We start from the raw sequence: 21,534 nt of genomic DNA, 5'->3' as shown, positions 1-21,534 counted from the left end.
GAAGACCAATTCTTTTTCTGTAAGTCTAGGAGTCTCTCTCTTTTTTTTTTTTTTTAGTTAACATATAATGTATTATTAGCCCCAGGGATACAGGTCTGTGAATTGCCAGGTTTACACACTTCACAGCACTCACCATAGCACATACCCTCCCCAATGTCCATAACCCCACCACTCTCTCCTCCCCCGCCCCCCAGCAACCCTCAGTTTGTTTTGTGAGATTAAGAGTCTCTTATGGTTTGTCTCCCTCCAGATCCCATCTTGTTTCATTTATTCTTTTAGGATTCTCTTTTATGGACCACTATCTCTTCCTGTGTTAGAATGCATAAATAACTACTGAACCAGGAATGAATAGATAGAATACTGAAGCAGGGCTCCCAGTCCTGAAAGGTCCAGAGTAGGCAGGACTCTCTAGGAACACAAAAAGCCAGTTTGTATGAAGGTACATTTCTACTTTGGGGTTTTGGTGTTTTTAAAATTTTTATTATGCTTTAAATTAAACAGGGTTCTCAAGTTTGTTTTGGGATAGCCAATCCATCCTCACACCACTGTCTCTGCTCCCCTCTGGCTTTCAGTGGAAGGAATGGAGACTGTGAGGTTGAATAATTCCAGTACGCCACGTAACACTATGATGGGGAGACTGGTTTGACCCAGGACAGGTCGCCTCCCTGTTTTAGCTCCCTGTGATAGCTCCCTGTTTTAGGGGAGTCAATTGAGAAAGCACAGTGGGCTCTTCTGTCTGGTCTGCTTGCTCCAATGAGCAGGGATCAGTATAGCGTTCTCTTCTCCCACAGAGGTGGACAAGATACGAGTCTCTGAAAGCTTAAATCCTTGGCCATGCACTGTTCCCAAATATATATGGATAAAGATTTCTATATATGTCTACACACATGTATGCATACATGTATACATGCATACATGTGTGTGCATTCATGTGTGCATATGTTTGAAAAGACCTTAAAGCCCATGTATTTTTTTTTTCTGATTTTGATGAGCTCTTACCCTCCAAATATTTCTGCAATCTGTCCTTATGCCTCAGAACTCCTGGAACCCTCATATGAAGTTAACCCAGATTCCAAACTTAATCAGATTTATCTACCACTAATCTCTGTAGCTATTTTTAACACAAATATCTTATTTGTTATTTTCCAGACAGAACATGTCTCTATAACAAGCCACTGCAACAAATTCTTCATCCTTGTGGATCAGAGTGGAAGACCTAGATCTCAACCCAGAGACTGTTTTATCTTTCACTTTTCTAGGGTGGACTATAGAAGGAAGGGCGGTGTGACTTAGACATTGTGAAGACTAACTCACATTCAAGGCTACATTTAAATTGTATGTTTGTCAATGCATGATTTTGCCACTTAATTGGTAATTCCATTCTCAGTTCCATCCCACCCTGGGCCAAAGCAAAGTGAATCAAAACAAACAAAAAATGAAAACTTGCTTTATTTGATGATAGTCATAAAGGTGTAGCATTCTTTAAATTCATATGATGCACTGCTTTTCCCTGGTACCCACTGGACATGAGAAAAGTGTGTGTCCCTAGGGTGACCTAAGATAAGAAACTTCAGAGGAGCTGCCTCACAAGTCTTTTACTAATGATGCAAATAATTCCAGAAACCTTGTGAACTCTTCATTGGAAGTGGACCCATCTTTTAATGCTGACTGGAGAACAAAGACAAAATGCAAGGCAGACAGAACTAGGATGCCCACCATACTTTCTGCATCTATGATATGAAGGACTTGGGTTGAGTAAGAGAATGCTAAGGACCATTTAAACTGCGAAATTCTCTGATGATCCGATTTTCCTCTGTCTTCTCTGCCAGACCCAATGGTATTTTCACAGAAACCCAAACTACTTTACCTGGAGTAGGCTGCTTAATACGGTTGTCTGTGAACAAAATAAAATAGCTTTTTTGAGGCCAAAAAGGAATTCATAGCATATCAGTGCTAGAGTAGTTATTTCTTTCTCTTAGGTTTCTTATTTTGGACTTATGAGCCACAGAATATAAGACACAGCTGTTTACACTACTTCCCACTAGCTTCAGAAATTGTCAAGGTCCATGCAAGAGCAATGAAGAGACTTATTATATAGAGGTATTAATACCTCTATATAATAAGTCTATTATATAGACTTATATAGAGGTATATCATCACATTTCCAGAAAGCCCAGAGTTCCTGAGAAATAATTTTTTCAAACTTTAAGATGTTTTAAAGTAGCTTGTTATTTTAAGCACTGGCATGGTAAAGGATCCCTTCCTTTAGCAGATAACATTTTGTCAGCTTTTCTATTCGGCAAGTTGAAATTTTCTTAAGTTGTATTTATTTAAAGTGAAGTGCACCCATGAATAAATAGAGAGCATTAAACTCAGGAGAGGGACAAAATCTCTGGTGAATTGGTGGTTGCTTGCATTTGGTGCCCCACATCAATGTCATGGGGCTTCCTCATTACCAGTGCATTTAGAAGCTAAGAATCTTGGACATGAAATTTCTTAAAAACATGTATTTATTGTGCCCATTTGTCTGTAACTACCTAGAGCACATACTACTTCTGACTCTCCAAAAATTTTACTACCAGTAAGCCTTACTGATAACAGAAACAGTCGATTAGCACATATTTTGCATGAGATATATATGCACACACATATATATATATATATATATATAATATTCTTATCATATTATAGTAAAGTAAGCTGGAGAAAAACTCTCATTAAGAAAATCATAAGGGAGGGAAGATACATTTACAGCACTACACTGCTTTGATTGGGGGGGGGGGGATCTGCCTATCATTGGACCCACAAAGTTTAAACTTTGCTGTTCAAGGGTCAACTGTATTTTATTTTATTTTCTTTTCTTTTTTTTAAGATTTTATTTATTTATCAGAGAGAGAGAGGGAGCGCGAGCGAGCACAGGCAGACAGAGTGGCAGGCAGAGGCAGAGGGAGAAGCAGGCTCCCTGCCAAGCAAGGAGCGCGATGTGGGACTTGATCCCAGGACGCTGGGATCATGACCTGAGCCAAAGGCAGCTGTTTAACCAACTCAGCCACCCAGGCATCCCAACTGTATTTTCTTAAATGGAGACACACAGAGGCCTTTTTCTCTTCTCCATAGACAATTATACTTCTAAGTCCTCACTTAACAAAGAAGGGGATGGCCGAAACAAGCTGCTCTGATTAAGAAAATAATTTGGGGATGCCACAAGAGAGTCATCTTAGAATGCCACAGGACCTGATAAAATTTTCACCTCTAACTTCTCCTGAGGGACACTGTGTAAAAGATCTGTATCAAGCAAAAAGATTTGTTTCCACAGCTTCAAGAGGATCCACTGGTAGCATAGGGCTATATCATCAGGATGGCTCTCCACATGTCCCTTGATCTGACCTGGCTCAGAGCAGAACCACGGTGCTACAGACTGAGTGTGTGTGTCCCCTCCAAATTCTCCTGCCGAAACCTACTTCCCTGTGTGCTGGTATTAGGAGGTAAGGTCTGTGAGAGGTGGGCTGGTCATGAAGGTGGACCTTTCATGAGTGGGATTAGTGCTTTCATAAAAGAGATACCCCCGTCAACCCCTTCATCCCTGTGAGGACAGAGGAAGGGGACCACCATCTGTGACCCAAGAAGCAGACAACATCAGACACCAAATCTGCTGGAGCCTTGGTGTTGGACCTCCAACCTCCAGAACTGTGAGAAACAAATGTTTCTTAAAGCCACTGAGTCTACTGTGGTATTTTGTGACAGCAGCCTGAATTAATGAAGTCACACAGTAGGCCCTCATCTTGATAAACTTTTCTTACCTTTTAAGGAATGCTAGCTTCTTCCCCTCAGCACTTTGTAAGCTCATGGAAATGCCTCTATCTTCTGCTCCCTGGTTTCTCTGAAGCTATTTATAGCTCAGGTTATGTCCTCCTCCAGGCTACTTTTTTTTTTTTTTTCTAATTTCATAAACTGAGTACCATGTCCCAACTTGTTTTAATTGCTCCCTCCACCATTCCCCATGTGATGGATACTTTAAAGTGGTTAAAGAAAAAATTTTACGCATCTGCCTAACATTCAATGAACATGTATATGCAAAACATCTATATGTTAAAAAAAAACTTTGGACGTGGAGCATCCAAAGTTGAATCAGACTCAGACCCAGCTCTGATGTAGTTTCAACTTACAGGAAAGATGTTTAAACAAAGGAAAAAAGGAAAAAAAAAAAAAAAAGGACAGAAGAAAGTGTTAGATGTCAGTACCATAGCAAGTTCCAAGGGAAAATGACATTTGGTCTTTCCAGGGAGATCAGGAAGAGTCTCATGAAAGTCATTTTTTGACTGAGCCTTAAAGTATTCTTCTTTAAAAAGTCTTGTAAGAAACAATATATTTCCCTTTTCTGATGTCACAGCCCCAGCAAGTGGTTTTATACCAAATTTAATGGAAGTTACACACAATGTTTTGTGCGTAGGAGGAGGAAGAAAGAGAAGTAACCACAAAATTCAAAAATACAAAAACAAAAACAAAATCCTGGATAACGTTTAGCATCTGTTCCACTCCCACATTAATAAAATTCACCTCGGAATTCTGACAAAAAGGAGAACAGAGAACAAGAGTTGGCGGGAAAGAAGGGCATACTGGTGAATAAAAAGTCACAGGGGACAGAGAAGCCATAGAGAGCCCAAGGACAGACCTCAGTCCCCCTCCCCAAACTGGGAGGACACTGCAGCTGGGAAGCTGAGACTGCTGCTTTTGTCCCCACAAGAGCTGCCAGGAAGAGGGGGGAGGGAAGCAGGAAGGGAGCAGAAGGGGTGTGGGGTGGGGTGTGAGGCTGTGGGGCAGGCATAAGGGAAGGAAACACTTAGTTGAGCAGATGGCAAAGGGTGAAGGAGCTATATTTGTATATTTAAAGAGACCGACAGTGTTGAGGAGCTTGTAAACTGAAAAACAGAAGTTTAAAAATTCAAGATTTTTTAAAAAGAAAGATGTTCTTGCTATCCCTACACTAGACCCAACTTGTTAATAACTTAGTTCTTTTTTCTTCTTTCCTTTTTTTTGGGGGGGGGGGGTGCATTTTAGTAATAGTTAGGTCTTACTTGAGAGAGGTCAGTGACCTCACTGGGCTGAGGTGTGGCATGGATGTGCCTTTACCCAGAAGGGTGGCCAGAACATCTACTGACCCCAGCCCCACCCTGCCAGGTAATGCTAGTGCCATTCTGAAGGTTGGTTTGCCATTATCCTCTGTGCAAAAACCCAAGTCTAGGAACCCAGTGCTGTGCATAGCCTGGTACTTCCCTTTATGGGAACAATTTCAGTATCTGGCTGGACTTCTCAGATGGAATGCTAAAGGCCACTTCTAATGGCCTTAGACACTCTGTAACCTAGAGATCAGGGTCCATAAACATAGAAGGCACACAATTCCTCAGCATAGTGAAGGAGTCAGGACCCCTAGGGCCTCCAGATTTGTAAGGTGCTGCCTCTGCTGAATTTTGAGGCAGGTTATTGGGATGGTCATGTGTGCCTTCTTCTGGGATACCACTGTGTTTTGGGAAATTCCTCTGCCCCTACTGGGGTTGTGGTAAGGAAATGGCACCTGCTCTCATGACTCATTGTAGGTTTGTGTGACATCAAATCAAGCCCCACTGAAAAACATGTTGGTTCCCATGGTATTCAGGCAGATTATAGGGCTGGAGTGAGAAGTGGCTGGGTCATTCCCACTGGACTGACAGTTGGCATTAGAACATGAAATTTGAGGATTTTGTGTACTAACGCCCATTCCTGGCATGCTATTCACTGATGGCAAGTTGGGTGTAAGAGTTAGAGGGGAGTTGTCATCTAAGTCAACTGCAATCTTGATGGTATGATGGTATAATCAGGTAGAAGTGGGCACTGCAAACTTGGATATTCAATTCATTATAATGGAGAGCAGGTCTGGGAAAGGAAAGGCTCTGGAGGCAAGCTGTACCAGAGAGAAGACATCTGGATATTCACAGAAGCAAACAAGCAGAGCAGCAGCAAACCCTAAGATGGTGATATTTAATGAAAGTATTAGTGTCTGAGCTTACCATCAGGCCCACCACAATACAATGGAATTTGGAAGAGCTTGAGGTTCCCCAGTGGCAAGTTTGGCACTGATGACAGGGCTACACAAGGTGGGAGGTTTCAGAGAAATAATATGAGCAGAATGCACATGGTGGCTTGCCACGGATTTATTCATAGGCTTCTGCCCTGGATGTGTCAAACTGGGGTATCTGTATGGAAGCTAATGGAGTTTCTAGAAGAACTGACAAGTAGCAGCAACTATGACAAAGCTGGCCATTAATCCTTAGGTGGGTCTGACTGGCTGAGATTTTGCAAAACCATTGCTGCCTCCTGAGACACAGGAAAGAATGGCCTGAGGCCCATGCCTTCCTCCTGCGGGGTGCTCACCATATGGCTGGGAATCATCCTCTGCTAAGCAAAGAGCATCTTGGAGCCACCTGAGTGTAATTCATCATCTCTCCAGGGCACACCAAGCCTCTCATCTTTTAAGGTATCATCTGAGAGTTGGATCCTGTGTTGATGTTTAAATTGACATCTCCCTTTATGACATTAAGGACCATCCCAAACTCAAAGCCCAACCAGGGCCCATCTGTGGGGAATTTCTTTTAGAAAGTTATCACTGGGAAAACTTAGAGAGAAAATGGAATGTTCATTGAAATCCTAGGATCATCCTGGTCATCTCCATGCTGGGCTTGAGAAAGATCAGGTCTAGGTGCACAACTGGGGACATCTGTCCCTTCTATTTCTGAGCTTATCATCCCTGCAAATCCAAGGAGGCCTATCTGTCCCCTGACATGTTGGGGTTGAGGGTAATGGCCCTAGGGGCAGAGAATGTGGCATAGCAATACTATCAAAAGATGGCTTTTCTTGCCCTGGTACCTAGCTTTCATTGGGAGTCAGCTACTATCAAAGAACTCCTGACTCAATTTGCAAATCCATTTCAATAAACATTCAGACCTGGAGGGAGTACTGTGGCATAACCATTTGTCCCTGATTCCTCTACTACTCTTTATAAAAATGCCTCCTGAAATTATGGCCGAACTCTTTGCTCAGGAGCTATATGACCTGGGTGTTTGGATATTATGGGCCTACATGGGAGTTCATTGGATGTAGAACCATATTAGCTGCAGAATAGGACACATGTCTATATCCTGAAAGGACAAGCAGAGCCCCCATATCGGTGAGGGCCCCAAGTCCCTTAACCAGGTATTGATTTTGAATCATTATGACCTGTATAAATCTAAGTTACAGTTTCTTGGAAGTTCCCTATAACACCCCAGCATTCTGCATCGTTTGTGCTACTGTGAATACTTTCTCATTAGGTAAAAGCACATGTTGCCTATTTCTGAGAATTTGAAAGGAAAGCTAATGATATTCTAGCTGCTCATGAGATGGTCCATCAGGATTCTCTCCCAGGGTAGGGGGATCTCCACCCAACAGAAGATATAAGGATTTTCCAAAGAGCTATTGCCCTGGTAGGAGTCAAAAGAAACTGCTTGGTTTGGAGGTGTCAAATTTATTTGTCCCAATACCATGTAGGAGCAGTGGAGTAGAGCTGACCAAGCTACATTCTATCAGTTTGCTTTCTACAGGCCTGTCCTAGGCCAGCGGACACATGGCAGCAACAGGTCTGGGTGCTGGTGCCAGAATGCAGAGTTACAGGCAGTTGTCATTCAGAGAGGAATACGGCCCTGGTTGGCTGGAATTGGGGGCTGTTGTAGGAGAGGTTTTGGATCATTCCAAAGGCAGCTATCTGTGTGTTCAGAGGGGCTTTGGTTCTCTCTGTCTTGGTCCTAGGGATTTCCTGGATTTGGAAAGGAGTGGCAGTTTCAACTTGACTTCAGTGCAGCTTCTGTAGTCTGTAAATATATGCACCATTTGGGCTAACATTTTCTGAGCACGTGTGGGATTTGGACAAGTCTGGCTATGGGAAAGTCTGGAAGACCTGTGGATCATGGAATTTAATAGAGTCATCAATGTGCTAAGAATCCTGGGACTTCCTGTGGTCAGCATAATTACTTTCTTTAGTCCTGGGAGCTCTCTGACAAAAGGAGTGGATGAAAATATCTTGCTTCCTTGGCACCATTTCCAGTTCCATTCTTCAGGCCCATGATCTCATTTGATCCAACGAGTGCTTGAGGGGTATGGCTCCCACTCTTAGAGACACAAGGAGAAGGGGAAGGAGACTGGGGTTAACTGGCTAGTTTCCAGGTTTAATCTGCATAGAATTTAGGAACTAGGCAGTGTTTTGCAGAAGGGGATATCACTGTAGGAGTAGCACCCGTCACCTCCTACTTTAACTTGGGTTTTAACTCTCTCTTATGATGGGGAGTTTCTCTCTTTAGGGTTACTGGAATTGACTGAAACCCTGAGCTTGCAGTCACAGACAGAACAGGGTCTCTGCATTCTTTTCAGACGGCAGCAGAAACAGCTATGTGACAGTGAGCTGATGCTCTTTGGGTATGTCCCCTCATGCTAGCCACCTAAATGCCTTGTTCCTCTTTGTTCCTATGTGCACTGAAGTTGGTATTGCTGCTATACCATTCTCTAGATGAGCCTCCTGCTGACACAGGAGAATCTTGTTTCTTGAGGGCACAACAATACAGAGAGCTTGTTGATCCTACAGCTTAGGGGTCCAGGAATCATTCTCAAAGGCAATCCACACATTTGAGAACATTTGATTTGTTCTTTTTCTACAATGGGACACAGAATAACTTTCTAAGATAATCTCCACCTCCCAAACAGAAATGAGTTTCTAGGCAAAATTGGGCCAACACCAGCCAGTTCCGCATTCAGTCTCTGGAGGTGGAGTCAGGGCAGGGAAAGGGCAGCTGGCTTAGGTCCAGGGCCTAGCCAGCTGCTAGGCCAGCATCCCCTCCTCTCCAAGCCCCTGCCACTCTTAAAGTGTTTTTAACTACTGGAAGGGACCTTGTAAATGAAGCATATAAGAATGAGGTTGGAGGCACTTGGGTGATTTAGTTGGTTAAGTATCTGACTCTTGGTTTCAGTTCAGGTCATGATCTCAGGGTCATGAGATTGAGCTCTGCCTCAATCTCCCCGCTCAGCCAGGAGTCTGCTTGAGATTCTCTCCCTCTGCCCCTCCCCCCCCCCCCCACGCATGCCCCCCCCTAAATGCATGTTCTCCCTCTCTCATTCTCTAAAGTAAATAAACTAATCTAAAAAAAAAAAAAAAAAAGAAATGAGCTTGGAAAGGCAAGTTGGGACTAAATTTGCAGTGTTTTGGTAGGGAGTCAGGAACTATAAAAGATGTAACTACTGCACATGAGATTGACATGATCATGACTTGGCTTCAGAGTGATTCACTCTCCCATTACTATTTAAAAGAAAAAGAGATTCTTTTGGATGTAAGTAAGAGAAAACCAAATCAAGATGGCTTTGCTGATAGAGATTTATTAACTCATATAACAGGAAGTCCATAGGTACAAAGAAAGATTTGATTGTCTTTTACAAAGCAGTGGTGATATTTGAAACCAAGGGATTGGCTGAGGGTGTCAAGAGAGGACAAAGGCAGAACAACAACAACAAAAAAAGTGACCAATAACAGAAGTTCAGAGAACGCCAAAGAGGAAAGGAAGAAGGCAGGAAAAAAAAATTTGAGTCCTTATAATCCAATTTTTGGCCACCTCTATTTTAACACAAGAATTCACCTCTATCCCCCTCAGTGATTATTTTTAAATGAAAGTTATTTGGGTAACTGAGTGGCTCAGTGGGTTAATCCGCTGCCTTTGGCTCAGGTCATGATCCCAGCGTCCTGGGATCAAGTCCCGCATCAGGCTCTCTGCTTCAGTAGGGAGCCTGTTTCCCACCCCCCTGCCTGCCTCGCTGCCTACCTTTAATCTCTGTCTGTCAAATAAATAAATAAATTTTTAAAAAAATGAAAGTGATTTATTTAAATGAAATGAGAAAGACACTCATTCTCTTAGGAATATTATATTCTCATTTCAGAAAGCCAATTTATCCAAGTCTAAGGATAACTAAGGGTTCCTCCTCCATAGACAAAACTTCCAATCCATTTCAAAGTAATTTTATTTACTGTTACCAAAATAACCAGAATATTCATCCCTAGAGGCTACTTGTCACTTCATGAGAAGCATCCGCATGTATTTAGGGAACACCAACTGAAATTCAAAGAGAAACTTAGTGACTCACCAATCAGTGTCCCACTAAGAACAGGAAAGGTGCTGTTTCCCAGATGTGCTAACAATTGTCTGCAACCAGGCTGGGCACTCAGCAAGAGTTTCAGATACAAATGCCCAAGTCAGAGACACGTCTTCATGTACTTTGGCAGAGCATCCTCTAAGATGTGATTGTAATCACCATGAGATTCTATTTTGCACAGCAGGATAAAAGGATATGGACTTGATATTATAAAATGAAAAGACTATTTTTCCTCTTTTACTCTTTTTTTTTTTTTTTTTTTTTTTTGTGAGAGAGAGGTGGTAGGGTGAGGAGAGAGAAAAGGTGAGAGAGAATCTTAAGTAGGCTCTACACCCAGTGCAGAGCCTGACTTGTGACTTAAAGCTCAATCAAGACAGACATCACTCAGTGCTCTGCCACCTGTTTCCTCACCAACATACCAAAATGGCCCCATCACAGGAAATGGACACAAATAATTCTGAGGGAAACCAAAGGGGATGGTAAACCTCCGTAGATGATAAAGTCATTTTTAGGCAACTAGCTCTTGCCAAATGACTCCAAAGTCCACACGTAAGGTCTCAATCGCTTGCCCTTAGACAGATGTGCTTTTGCCACAGAAAATAATAAAAACTACCTAACTTGAATTCAATAGGTCTATATCCTATAAAATTATATCAGATCTTTTAATTTAGAAAGGCCAACTGTATAATTTTTAAATGAATCACTTAGATACTATACATTTCTTGAGCAGATCTGAATAAATGAGAGAATAAGTAAATATGGACATGGAGTTATATAGATAGTTAACATTTATTAGTTAACTAGTGACCTGGACAGGCTGAGCAGCAATCTTCAAGACTATAAAGGAAAGCTACTAATTAACAGAACCCAAAACACTCCATTCTCATCTGGAACAATGTATCCATGGACATTTGGCTCACAGAGCTAGCTGGTGAGAGTTTCAAGATGGCGCTTCCTATCATGTCTTTAAACTGTGCAGTTACAATATGCATACAATTTAATAATTAGTTCTCAGCATCTTGCGAACCGAGGAGCTATTCCCAAAATGACTTAGTACAGTTTCCTCTAAAGTTCATGCTAAAATAAAAAATAATTAGGCTCAGAAGTGTTTTACTTAAAACCTTGGGCCTCTACATATCTAAAATGACAATGTTAATTAGGCTTCTCATAAACTTCCCTGCCACACTTCACTCTAAGGACCGCACCTCAGATGCTCCCTCAGGGTCTGGCATGGTGCTGAAAACCCAGTGAGGCAGGAGCCACTCCGTCTGGAATTCCTTGAGATACATTATTCACTTAGAGACATGAAGGTTCTTGGATGGCAATGTAGTCAAAAGTGGTTTTTGCCCTAACCACATATCCAAGTCAATCTTCTTGGAGTTTAAAAAAAAAAAAAAAAAAGGTCTAAGCAGAGCTAGAGCAAATTTTCTCAATGGCCTGGGTGATAGCCGGTGAATTGTTACCAGTCCATGGAGTGATATGTACAGAACTTGAGAATAAGCACTGAAAAACTATTATAGCAATCTGATGGAGTGAAGTTTTATCTATTAAATTTAATATTTTTAAAATGGGGTTTATATTTTATGTGTCACATTTTTCTATTTCATTTTTATTATTGTTCATCTTCTAATAGTTGATTTTTTTTTTCTTTCTGCTTCTACATCACATTTCCTACCTCTTTGCATACCTTGTAACTTTTTAATTGGACTGTAGAGAGTGTGAATTTTCATTGTTGGGTGCTGGCGTTAGCCATATTCCTTTATACAGCAGTCAACTTTGCTCTGAAATACAGGTATGTTACCAGTGATCAGTTTGATCTTCTCAAGCATGCTTTTGGGCTGCCTCCAAAAAGGACTCACTGTGTTTGTTTCCCTACTGTGGAAGGATCATATTCCTAAAGGGACTTTTGTCCAATATCTGAAAACCATTATTTCATATATTCTGCTGGTTTCCTAATTATTTCAGGTGGAGGGCTAAAGTGATCCCTCTTACTTCATTATAGCTAGAAATAGATGTCCTAGGACTTAACATCCTTCATTTTGGTATCCAGTAATTCACAGATAGTGATTTTACTGTATTTTATAAAAGTATCAATTTATAATAGAAGTGAAGTTAAAAAACAAAGCAAAGCAAAACAACAACCAAAAAACCAAACAATTTAAAAATAAGCAAATGACTCAAATAGACATTTCACCAAAGAAGATCCCCAAATGGCCAATGACCACATGAAAAGATGCTCAGAATCACCAATCATTAGAAAAAATGACAATCAGAACCACAAAAATATACCCACCTCATACTCATTGGGATAGCTACTATCAAAAACAACACTGCAATGTCCACAATAGCCAAACTGTGGAAAGAGCCAAGATGCCATTCAACAGACATCTTCAATGGAGAAGATGTGGTCCATATAGGCAATGGAATATTACTCGGCCATCAGAAAGGATGAATACCTACCATTTGCATCGACATGGATAGAACTGGAGAGGATAATGCTAAGTGAAATAAGTCAAGCAGACAAAGATAATTATCATATGGTTTCACTTATATGTGGAACATAATCAATGGCATGGAGGACATAAAGAGAAGAAAAAAATGAAGGGGGAAAATCAGAGGGGGAGATGAACCATGAGAGACTCTGGACTCTGGGAAACAAACAGGGTTTCAGAGGGGAGGGGGGTGGGAGGATGGGTTAACCAATGATGGGTATTAAGGAGGGCATGTATTGCATGGAACACTGGGTGTTCTACTAAAACAATGAATCATGGAATGTTACATTAAAAACCAATGATACTATATGGTGACTAACATAATTAAAACAAGCAAACACCACCAACCAGAAGCCCCCAGAATAATAACATGTTTGGCAAGGGAAAAATTAGAAGCCTCATCCCTAATGGGAATGTAAAATAGAATAGACTCTATAGAACACAGTATGGTGGTTCCTCAAACACTGAAAAACAGAATTAGCACATGATCCAACAGTTCACTGGATTGAAAGAACTGAAAGCCGCAACTCAAAGAGATACCTGTACACCCATTTTCAAAGCATTATTATTCACAATAGCTAAAAGGTAGAAGCAACACAAGTATCCACTGATGAATGAACGGATTGAAAAATGTGGTATATTCCATACAATGGAATGTTATGCAGCTTTAAAGGGAAGGGAATTCTGGTATATGCCACAGCTTGAATGGACCTTGAAGACATACTAAGTGAAATAAGCCATTCATAAAAGAACAAATACTGTATGATTCCACTTACACGAGGTACTTAGCATAGTCAAACTGGGGGAGTCAAAAAGTAGAACTGGGGTTGCCAGGTCCTGGGGGGAAGAGGAGAATGGAGAGTATTGTTTAACAGTGCAGAGTTTCAGTTGGGGCAAAGGAAACCTGTTATAGAGATGGATGGTAGTGATAGTTGCACAACAATGTCCTTGAATGTATGGTGAATGTTTTTGAAGACATGGTGAATGTACTTCATGACCCTGAACTGTACACTTACAAATGACAAAAGGGTAAATTTCATATGGTGTGTCTTTTACCCCAAAAAAAGAATATTTAAAAGCAAAACAAAGTAAAAAGCAACTGGATCTTCTCCCAGGTAGTCTGAGAATCTATAGAGGCTGAAGGTAGAAAAGGGCATAAGTGAGGGGAAGTCACTGAATTTTCTTCCCAAGACCAAAGATGACAAACAAGCTTTTCATGCCACACAGGGACCACCCAGCCAGGGAACCAGGAAAGTCTAGGACGTCAGACCTATAGAACCTACTGTGTTGTCTATTCTTCCTTCATCTGTTTTCCTACTTAATTAGCAGTGAAATCTTTAACAATGGTCTATGTGGTGACCTTCACACACAGTGAGGAAAGTGGGATCTGGGAGGCTGTATTGTCTTCTGCAGTGAGTCTGGGGGACAGCCCTCAAGAAGCTGGGGCAGTAGCAGCTGCTCTGAAGACAAACAAAAGCAATTAAGTCTCTGTGTTCTGAAGGGAGGAAGAAGAACAATACTGGCCCAAGACATATTGTTCATCCGAAAAAGAGAATGTTATTAATAATACGTATAACATGCCCCCATTCCTACATATTAGGAAAATACATGTATATATATATATATATATATATATATATATATATATATATATATATAAACACACACACAAACACACACACACACATAAAATATTAAGAAACCATATATATATTTTTAATAGAAAATATGCTAGAAGAAATAAATCAAAATGTGAACATTGGTTATATTTGGGTAATTAGAAGGTGGATTTGTTTACTTTCTCTCTACAAGTTTTTTTTTTTCATCATCTGTTGTCTTCACAGTGGGTAAGTAAAATCCTTCTATAGTCGGGGTAAGAAAGTGATTTTTATTCAGAAATTAGAGAAGGACTGAAGGGATGTGTTATGTGGCCCAGATCTGAGGTCCTTTAGTTTTCTTTTTGGAGATTTATGTATAAATTAGTCTATGTTTCAACATTTCTCATTCCACTTTTGTTGTTAACATTAGAGATCTCACCAGCAGTTTAGGCATTTAGGTAACAATGCTTACCATTTTATGTGCTAGAAAAGCATCTCATTCATCTAGGTCAGATAAGATTAGAGTAATTAAGGTCACTGGACTTTGTCATTTAACAAATCCTTAAATCCAACTCTAATCTCATTCATTAATGACATAAACAAAGGGATTAGTTGCTAACATACAGCCTCTCATTCCCATCCAGACACAAATGTTATAATATTAAATGTTATTAATGTATCGCTTTGTATCTTTAGACAAGGGCTGATGTATTCACCACTCTAAGAGTTAGAGATTTATTAGTTCTGAAGAGGTTATCCCCAGGGTAACTCATTATCGCTAGCACAAGCACAGAACGTTCTGTGACAGGAGAATGTCTGAGATCAAACAACCCAATTCATCAAGATAGGGCAGCGTGTGGTGGTTCTGCACCAGGAACACATGCTGTCAACTCCCAAATTGTTACCAGGCGGTCCCGTGCCTGAGGCAATTCCCCAGGACCACAGGCTGCCGCCAGCACAGACAGGGATCCTGCCGGCCCGTGGCCACATCAGACTCCCACTCAGTTGCCTCGCTGCCTCTCTGACTGGGCTGGAGAAGACTATCATGTGGCTTTACCATTTTCCGGCACCAAACCTTTCACCACTTTACAAAGGAAAGTGATTTGAGTCTTAATGGATCTCTCCCTCCCTCGCTTCTTCCCTGCCCACCCACTCCCCTTTTTCCTTTCTTCAATTCTGACAAAGGTGCTAAGGAGGAGTTCAAGTTCCTAAAGGGCAGTCTCAAAAGATCAGCCTCCAAATAAATGTGTTCTCTCAACATGTGGAAGCCTCTACAGCCATTAAAAATTATGTCACAGAAAGTTTTTGTAGACACAAGAATGTGTTTACTTCATACTGTTATTGCGAAAAGAGCAACTTATAGCTGTAACCCCATGAACACAAGGGATGATCCCAGTTTTGTAAACTAAAGGAAGGCAGAGTCTCCATCTATTGTGAAAGATGAGAAGGAGTAAAAGACCTAACATCAACATTCCAGGGGGAGAGGAAAGCTTTGCTGGGTTGTGTTTCTTAGTTTGTTAGATGCTGGTATACTCTCCTCCATTTTCCAAATTGTGAAGTAAAGATGTATCATTTTCTAAAAACACCTGGGTGGCTCAGTGGGTTAAAGCCTCTGCCTTCAGCTCAGGTCATGATCTCAGGGTCCTGGGATCGAGCCCCACATCAGGCTCTCTGCTCAGTGGGAAGGCTGCCTCCCCACCCCCCCCTGCCTACTTGTGATCTCTGTCTATCAAATAAACAAATAAAATCTTTAAAAAAATAATAAAAACTACAAAAGACTCCCAGCAAATTTTATTTTTTTTAATTTTTTAAAATCTATTTTTAATTTATTTTCAGCATAACAGTATTCATTATTTTTGCACCACACGCAGTGCTCCATGCAATCCATGCCCTCTATAATACCCACCACCTAGTACCCCAACTTCCCACCCCCCGCAACTTCAAACCCCTCAGATTGTTTTTCAGAGTCCATAGTCTCTCATGGTTCACCTCCCCTTCCAATTTCCCCCAACTCCCACAAATTTTATTTTAGGGTCAGTCTCCAAACCAGCGATAGAGCGTATTCTATTTCTTGCTACCAATTCCAATGCAACAGTGAATCTCCTGTATATCTATCTTTATCTTACCATGCTGGGCTGAGGCTCAAATAGAAATTGTTGAACCTGCCACCATTTTCTCAAACTAAAATCTTACATATACATTGATCCTCTTTATGACAAAATCAGAAAACACATCCAGAAGTGGGGGAGGGGTGCACTGTCAAATCAGTTCTGCTTTTTCTCAAAACTCGAACAGGAAGATTTCAAAAAGATGTTGCTTTGGGCCAATGGGTCATTTCCTTTGGGAATGCTTTCCTCTCTCCTTGCCCTGCCACCAGGATGGAAAAAAAAAAAAAAAAAAAAGGCCCAAACAATTGGCGTTAGTACTGTGCTCAGAGCTTTGAAAGTACTTTCACACATAGCAAGAAGGATGCAAAGAGAAGCTCTTTCCTGAGCATTCAGATGCCCTGCTTGACAGACACGTTCCCACACTGAGTACATAATAAATGGGATCACAAGTGGCAGCACAGGGACTCACAGAGGTTCGAGATAAAGGAGCTGACTCAGAGCTGCTGTCATGTGAGGCCCTGCTCGCCTCATCTTACATATGCCATGCAGCCCTCATTGCAATGCTGAGAGGAAGGTAGCATTACCTGTATTGAGGATCAGCAAACTACAGTGCATGGGCCAAATCTGGTCCATAGCTTGTGACTGTGAATTAAGTTGTATTGGAACACAGCCACACCCATTTGTTTACTATCTATGGCTGCTTTCCTGCAACAGCTGTGGCACTGAGCAGTAGTTGCAACAGAGGTGTTCTTTTCTACAATGTCTAAACTATTATTTGGCCCTTTATAGAACGTATTTGTTGACCTTATTCTGCTGATATCTACAAAGAAGGCTCAAGGCCCCCCAGCCACTGACTGGCAGGGCCAAGACATAAACATGCATCTATATTACTTTAAGCCCAAAGCCTTTTCATTTCTCCAAACCAGAGCTTCAGGAGTAATACCGTAGCTTCCTCTGAAGCATATCATACAAGTGGTACCTTACAATCTGAGAAAAAGGACACATGAAAAACTGTGTGATAATTTTTAAGACACATTAAGAAACACAGTAACTGTCCGGATTCCTTAAGTGAAAGAACACATCATCCTAAGTTATGTCTTTTAACTCTACTTTTAACTCTACAATAAAAATTATAAACCAGAAAATTAAAAAAAAAAAAAAACTACTGGAATTTTACATGCAAAATTGGCATTAGTTTTCATTGTATAGCTTTCACAGGAAAAAAGACCCTAAAAATACATAATGTGTTCCTTTAGTGTGATATGGTACCATCTGTCTGAACTTGCTAGCTTCTTCCCAGCCTAGATAGGAAGGGGTAGAAAAACATGTGCCTAAAGTAAGAGTCTAACCTAGTCTTCATTTTTAGCATGGCTTTTGTTTTAAATGTCAGTTTCTCTCTCTAAACTCCTTTTGCTAACTTCTTAACCACTCAGTGAGCTGGGACATAGAACTTTGCAGAGACGTTCCCTAGAGGCTCGATGAGAGAAAGTACTAACTCTTACTTGTTCATACTACTTCATCCACTGATGACACAAAGGTGCGAGGCATGAAAATCAGAGACCAGAGATGGGTGGGAGGCTGGTGCCATTCCCTCCCTCCGGCAACAGCAAATGTAGGAAAGGGAGCATCTCCCAAAGACCTTGTCTTTCTTAGGCAGAGTCCAGCTGAGTGGAGGGAAAGTAGAGAAACACCTAGAGGACTGTCCTTGGCATGTCCTCACATGTGGTGGGAAGGATTTCATTCATCTTGCTTCTTCCTGAGAATCCTCAAGGCATATGGCCTGCCTCTGGGAAAAGGCAATTCTTCCAATGTTTACAAGAACACCTGGAGATTTAACCATCTTCTGGAAGAAGCTAGCAGGGGCAGAATGAATATAGAGTGTGTCAAGTTATATCCTTAGTCTGGAAAAAGAAAGGAAGGAAATGAAAACAAAGGGGTGGAAATAAGAAGAGTGAAATATTCTGAAGCCTGTAAAATCTTAAATGAGAGTTCACAGAGGAAGCTATTATCATACAAGGAAAATACGAGTCTCAGTTGCCATTCTAACTACATTAGGAAGAGTCAGCAAGAGAATATAAGGGGAAAGACGTTCCCTTCGATGTCCTTTAAATAGCTATACTGAAGTAAAGCTGACATACACTAACTTTCCCATATTTAAAACATAGTTTGATAGCTCTGACGTTGTGCTTACGCAGATGGAACCAGCACCGTAATCAGGATAGTGAAGTATCTGTCATCACCAGGAGCTGATTCAAACCCTCCCTCCCAGTTCTTCATTCCCACTTCCAGAGGACCATCCATCTGGCAGATGGTTAGTATGCATTCTCTAAATGTTAACATAGAGGGAATATACCATTTTTATCTGGGTTTTATACTCAGCATATTTTGAGATTCATCCATATTATACTTTATAATATAGCTTTATGCCTTTTATTGCTGAGTAATATTCTAGCATACAGATAAGCCACAGGTCACTTATCTGTTCACCTACTAACGGGCATTTCAGTCATTTCCAGTTTTGGCTATGATCACTCATGCTCAGATCTCTGTAGGACATGCATTCTTCATTTCTCTTGGGTAAACCCTGATGAGTTGAGAAGATGGAGCAAATGGTATATGTTTGCTTAAATTTTGAAGAAACCAATAAACTTTTCCAAAGCAGTTATACCATTTTACATTCCCACCAGTAGTGAATGAGAACCCAGTTGCTTCACATCCTTACCAACACTTGGTATGGTTAGTCTTTTTAATTTTAGTCATTCTAATAGGTGACTGGTATCATCTTGTGTTTTCAATTTACATTTCCCTAGCAACAAATGATGCTGAATATCTCTCTCATGTGCTTATGTGCCTTCTGTATACCTTTTTGGATGATGGGTCTGTTCAGATCTTTTGCCCACAGTTCAGCAAGGTCTTTTGTGCACAAAATACACAAAAAGCATTTGTGAGTGCTTTAAGTATTCTGCATATAAGTCCTTCATCAGATACAGATTTGCATGTATTTTCTCCCAGTGTGTGATTTGTTTTTCGTTCTTTCAACAGTGTCTTCCAAGTGCATAAGTTTTTCATTTTAATGAAATCGAATTTACCAGTTTCTTCTTTTAAGGACTGTGTTTTGGTGTCACAGCTAAGAAATCTCTGACTAACTCAAAATTGCAAGGGATTCCACTTGTGTTTTCTTCTAGATGTTTTATAATCTTACGTTTTGTGGTTAAGTCTGTGATCCCCTTTGAGTTTCTGTTTGTACATGGTGTGAGTTGTGGATTGAACATATTTATTTCCTTGTATATGAATGTCCAATTTTTGAAAAGGCTACTCTTTATACAAAATTATCATTACACTTTGTCAAAAATCAGCTGTCCATGTATATGGTGGGTCTATTTCCATGCTCCCTGTCCTGTTCCATTGAGCTGGCATTTGCCAGTCTTTATACCAATAACTCCATGCTTTGATTACCATAGCTATATATTAAGTCTTAAAATGTGATTGTTAGTCTCTCAACTTTGTGCTTTTTGTCAAAGTTGTTTTGTCTATGCTACATCTTTGCATTTACATGTGAGCTTTTTTAGTCTAGCTGTCACGCTGTGTTACATTGCTTCATGTGTAACATAGTGATTTGATAACTTTATGTTATGCTGTGCTCACCCCAAGTATAGCTACCATCTGTCACCATACAACATTACTACAATACCACCAACTCTATTCTCTGTGCTGTACCCTCATCCCCATGACTTATTCTATAGCTGGAAGCCTGTGTCTCTCACTCTCCTTCACCATTCTGCCTCTGCCCCCATTTCCCTCCCTTCTGGCAATCATCCGATTGTTCTCTTTTTATAAGTCTGATTCTGCTTATCATTCCTTTGTTTACTCATTTGTTTTGGTTTTTACATTCCATGCATCAGTGAAATCATGATATTTGTCTTTCTCTGACTGACTGACTTCACAAAGCATAATACACTCCAGGTCCACCCACATTGTAATCAATGGCAAGAGCTCATCCTTTTCTATGGCCGAATAATAGTGTATGTATATATATCCCATATCTTCTTTATCCATTTACCTATTGATAGACACTTGGGCTACTTCCATATCTTGGCTATTGCAAATAATGCTGCCATAAACATGGGGGTGCATATATCTTTCCTTCGAATTAATGTTTTTGTTTTCTTTGGGTAAACTGCCCAGTAGTGAAATTACTGAATCATGTGACATTTCTATTTTTTTAAGGTTTTATTTATTTATTGAGAGAAACAGAGATCATAAGTAGGCAGAGAGGCAGACAGAAAGAGAGGGGAAGTGGTCTCCCCGCTGAGCAGAGAGCCCGATGCAGGGCTCAATCCCAGGACCCTGGGATCATGACCTGAGTCAAAGGCAGAGGCTTAACCGACTAAGCCACCCAGGTGCCCCGACATTTCTATTTTTTTTTTTAAGATTTTATTTATGTATTTGACAGGCAGAGATCACAAGTAGGCAGTGAGAAAGAGAGGAGGAAGCAGGCTCCCCGCTGAGCAGAGAGCTCAATGCAGAGCTCGATCCCAGGACCCTGGGACCATGACCTGAACTGAAAGCAGAAGCTTTAACCCACTGAGCCACCTAGGTGCCCCCCGACATTTCTATTTTTAACCTTTCGAGGAACCTCCATATTGCTTTCCATAGTGGTTATACCAATTTACCCTCCTATCAACAGTGCACCAGGGTTCCCTCTTCTCCACATCCTTACCAATGCTGGCTATTTATCTTTTTTGATTCTAGCCATTCTGACAGGTGTACGCTAGTATTTCACTGTGGTTTTGATTTGCATTTCCATGATGATTAGTGATGTTGAGACTCTTTTCATGTGTCTATTGGCCATCTGTATGTCTTCCCTAGAAAAAAAGTCTATTCAAGTCCTCTGATGATTTTTAAATCAGATTACTTGGGGTTTCTGTTGGTGTTGTATTACATAAATTCTTCATACATTTTGGATATTAATCCCATATCAGATATATAATTTGTAAATGTCTTCTTCCAATCATTAGGTTGCCGTTAACACTTTGTTGATGGTTTCTTTCATAGTGTAAAAGCTTTTTATTTTGGGGTAATCCCAGTAACTTGTTTTTGCTTTTGTTTCCCTTGCCTGAGGAGACATCTACAAAA

General features: G+C 40.7%; 1 pseudogene; it reads right to left on the bottom strand.

Annotated features, from left to right (window-relative positions):
- Nucleotides 1-7,287: 7,287 nt before the first annotated feature.
- Nucleotides 7,288-15,350, bottom strand: LOC132027578 (B-cell CLL/lymphoma 9 protein-like; annotated as a pseudogene).
- Between the last annotated feature and the right edge of the window lie 6,184 nt (nt 15,351-21,534).

The sequence above is a fragment of the Mustela nigripes genome, chromosome 12 (genome assembly GCF_022355385.1).
Source record: "Mustela nigripes isolate SB6536 chromosome 12, MUSNIG.SB6536, whole genome shotgun sequence".
NCBI lineage: Eukaryota > Metazoa > Chordata > Mammalia > Carnivora > Mustelidae > Mustela > Mustela nigripes.
The sequence above is the reverse complement of the archived record's forward strand: the minus strand, read 5'-3'. Positions and strand labels throughout refer to the sequence as shown.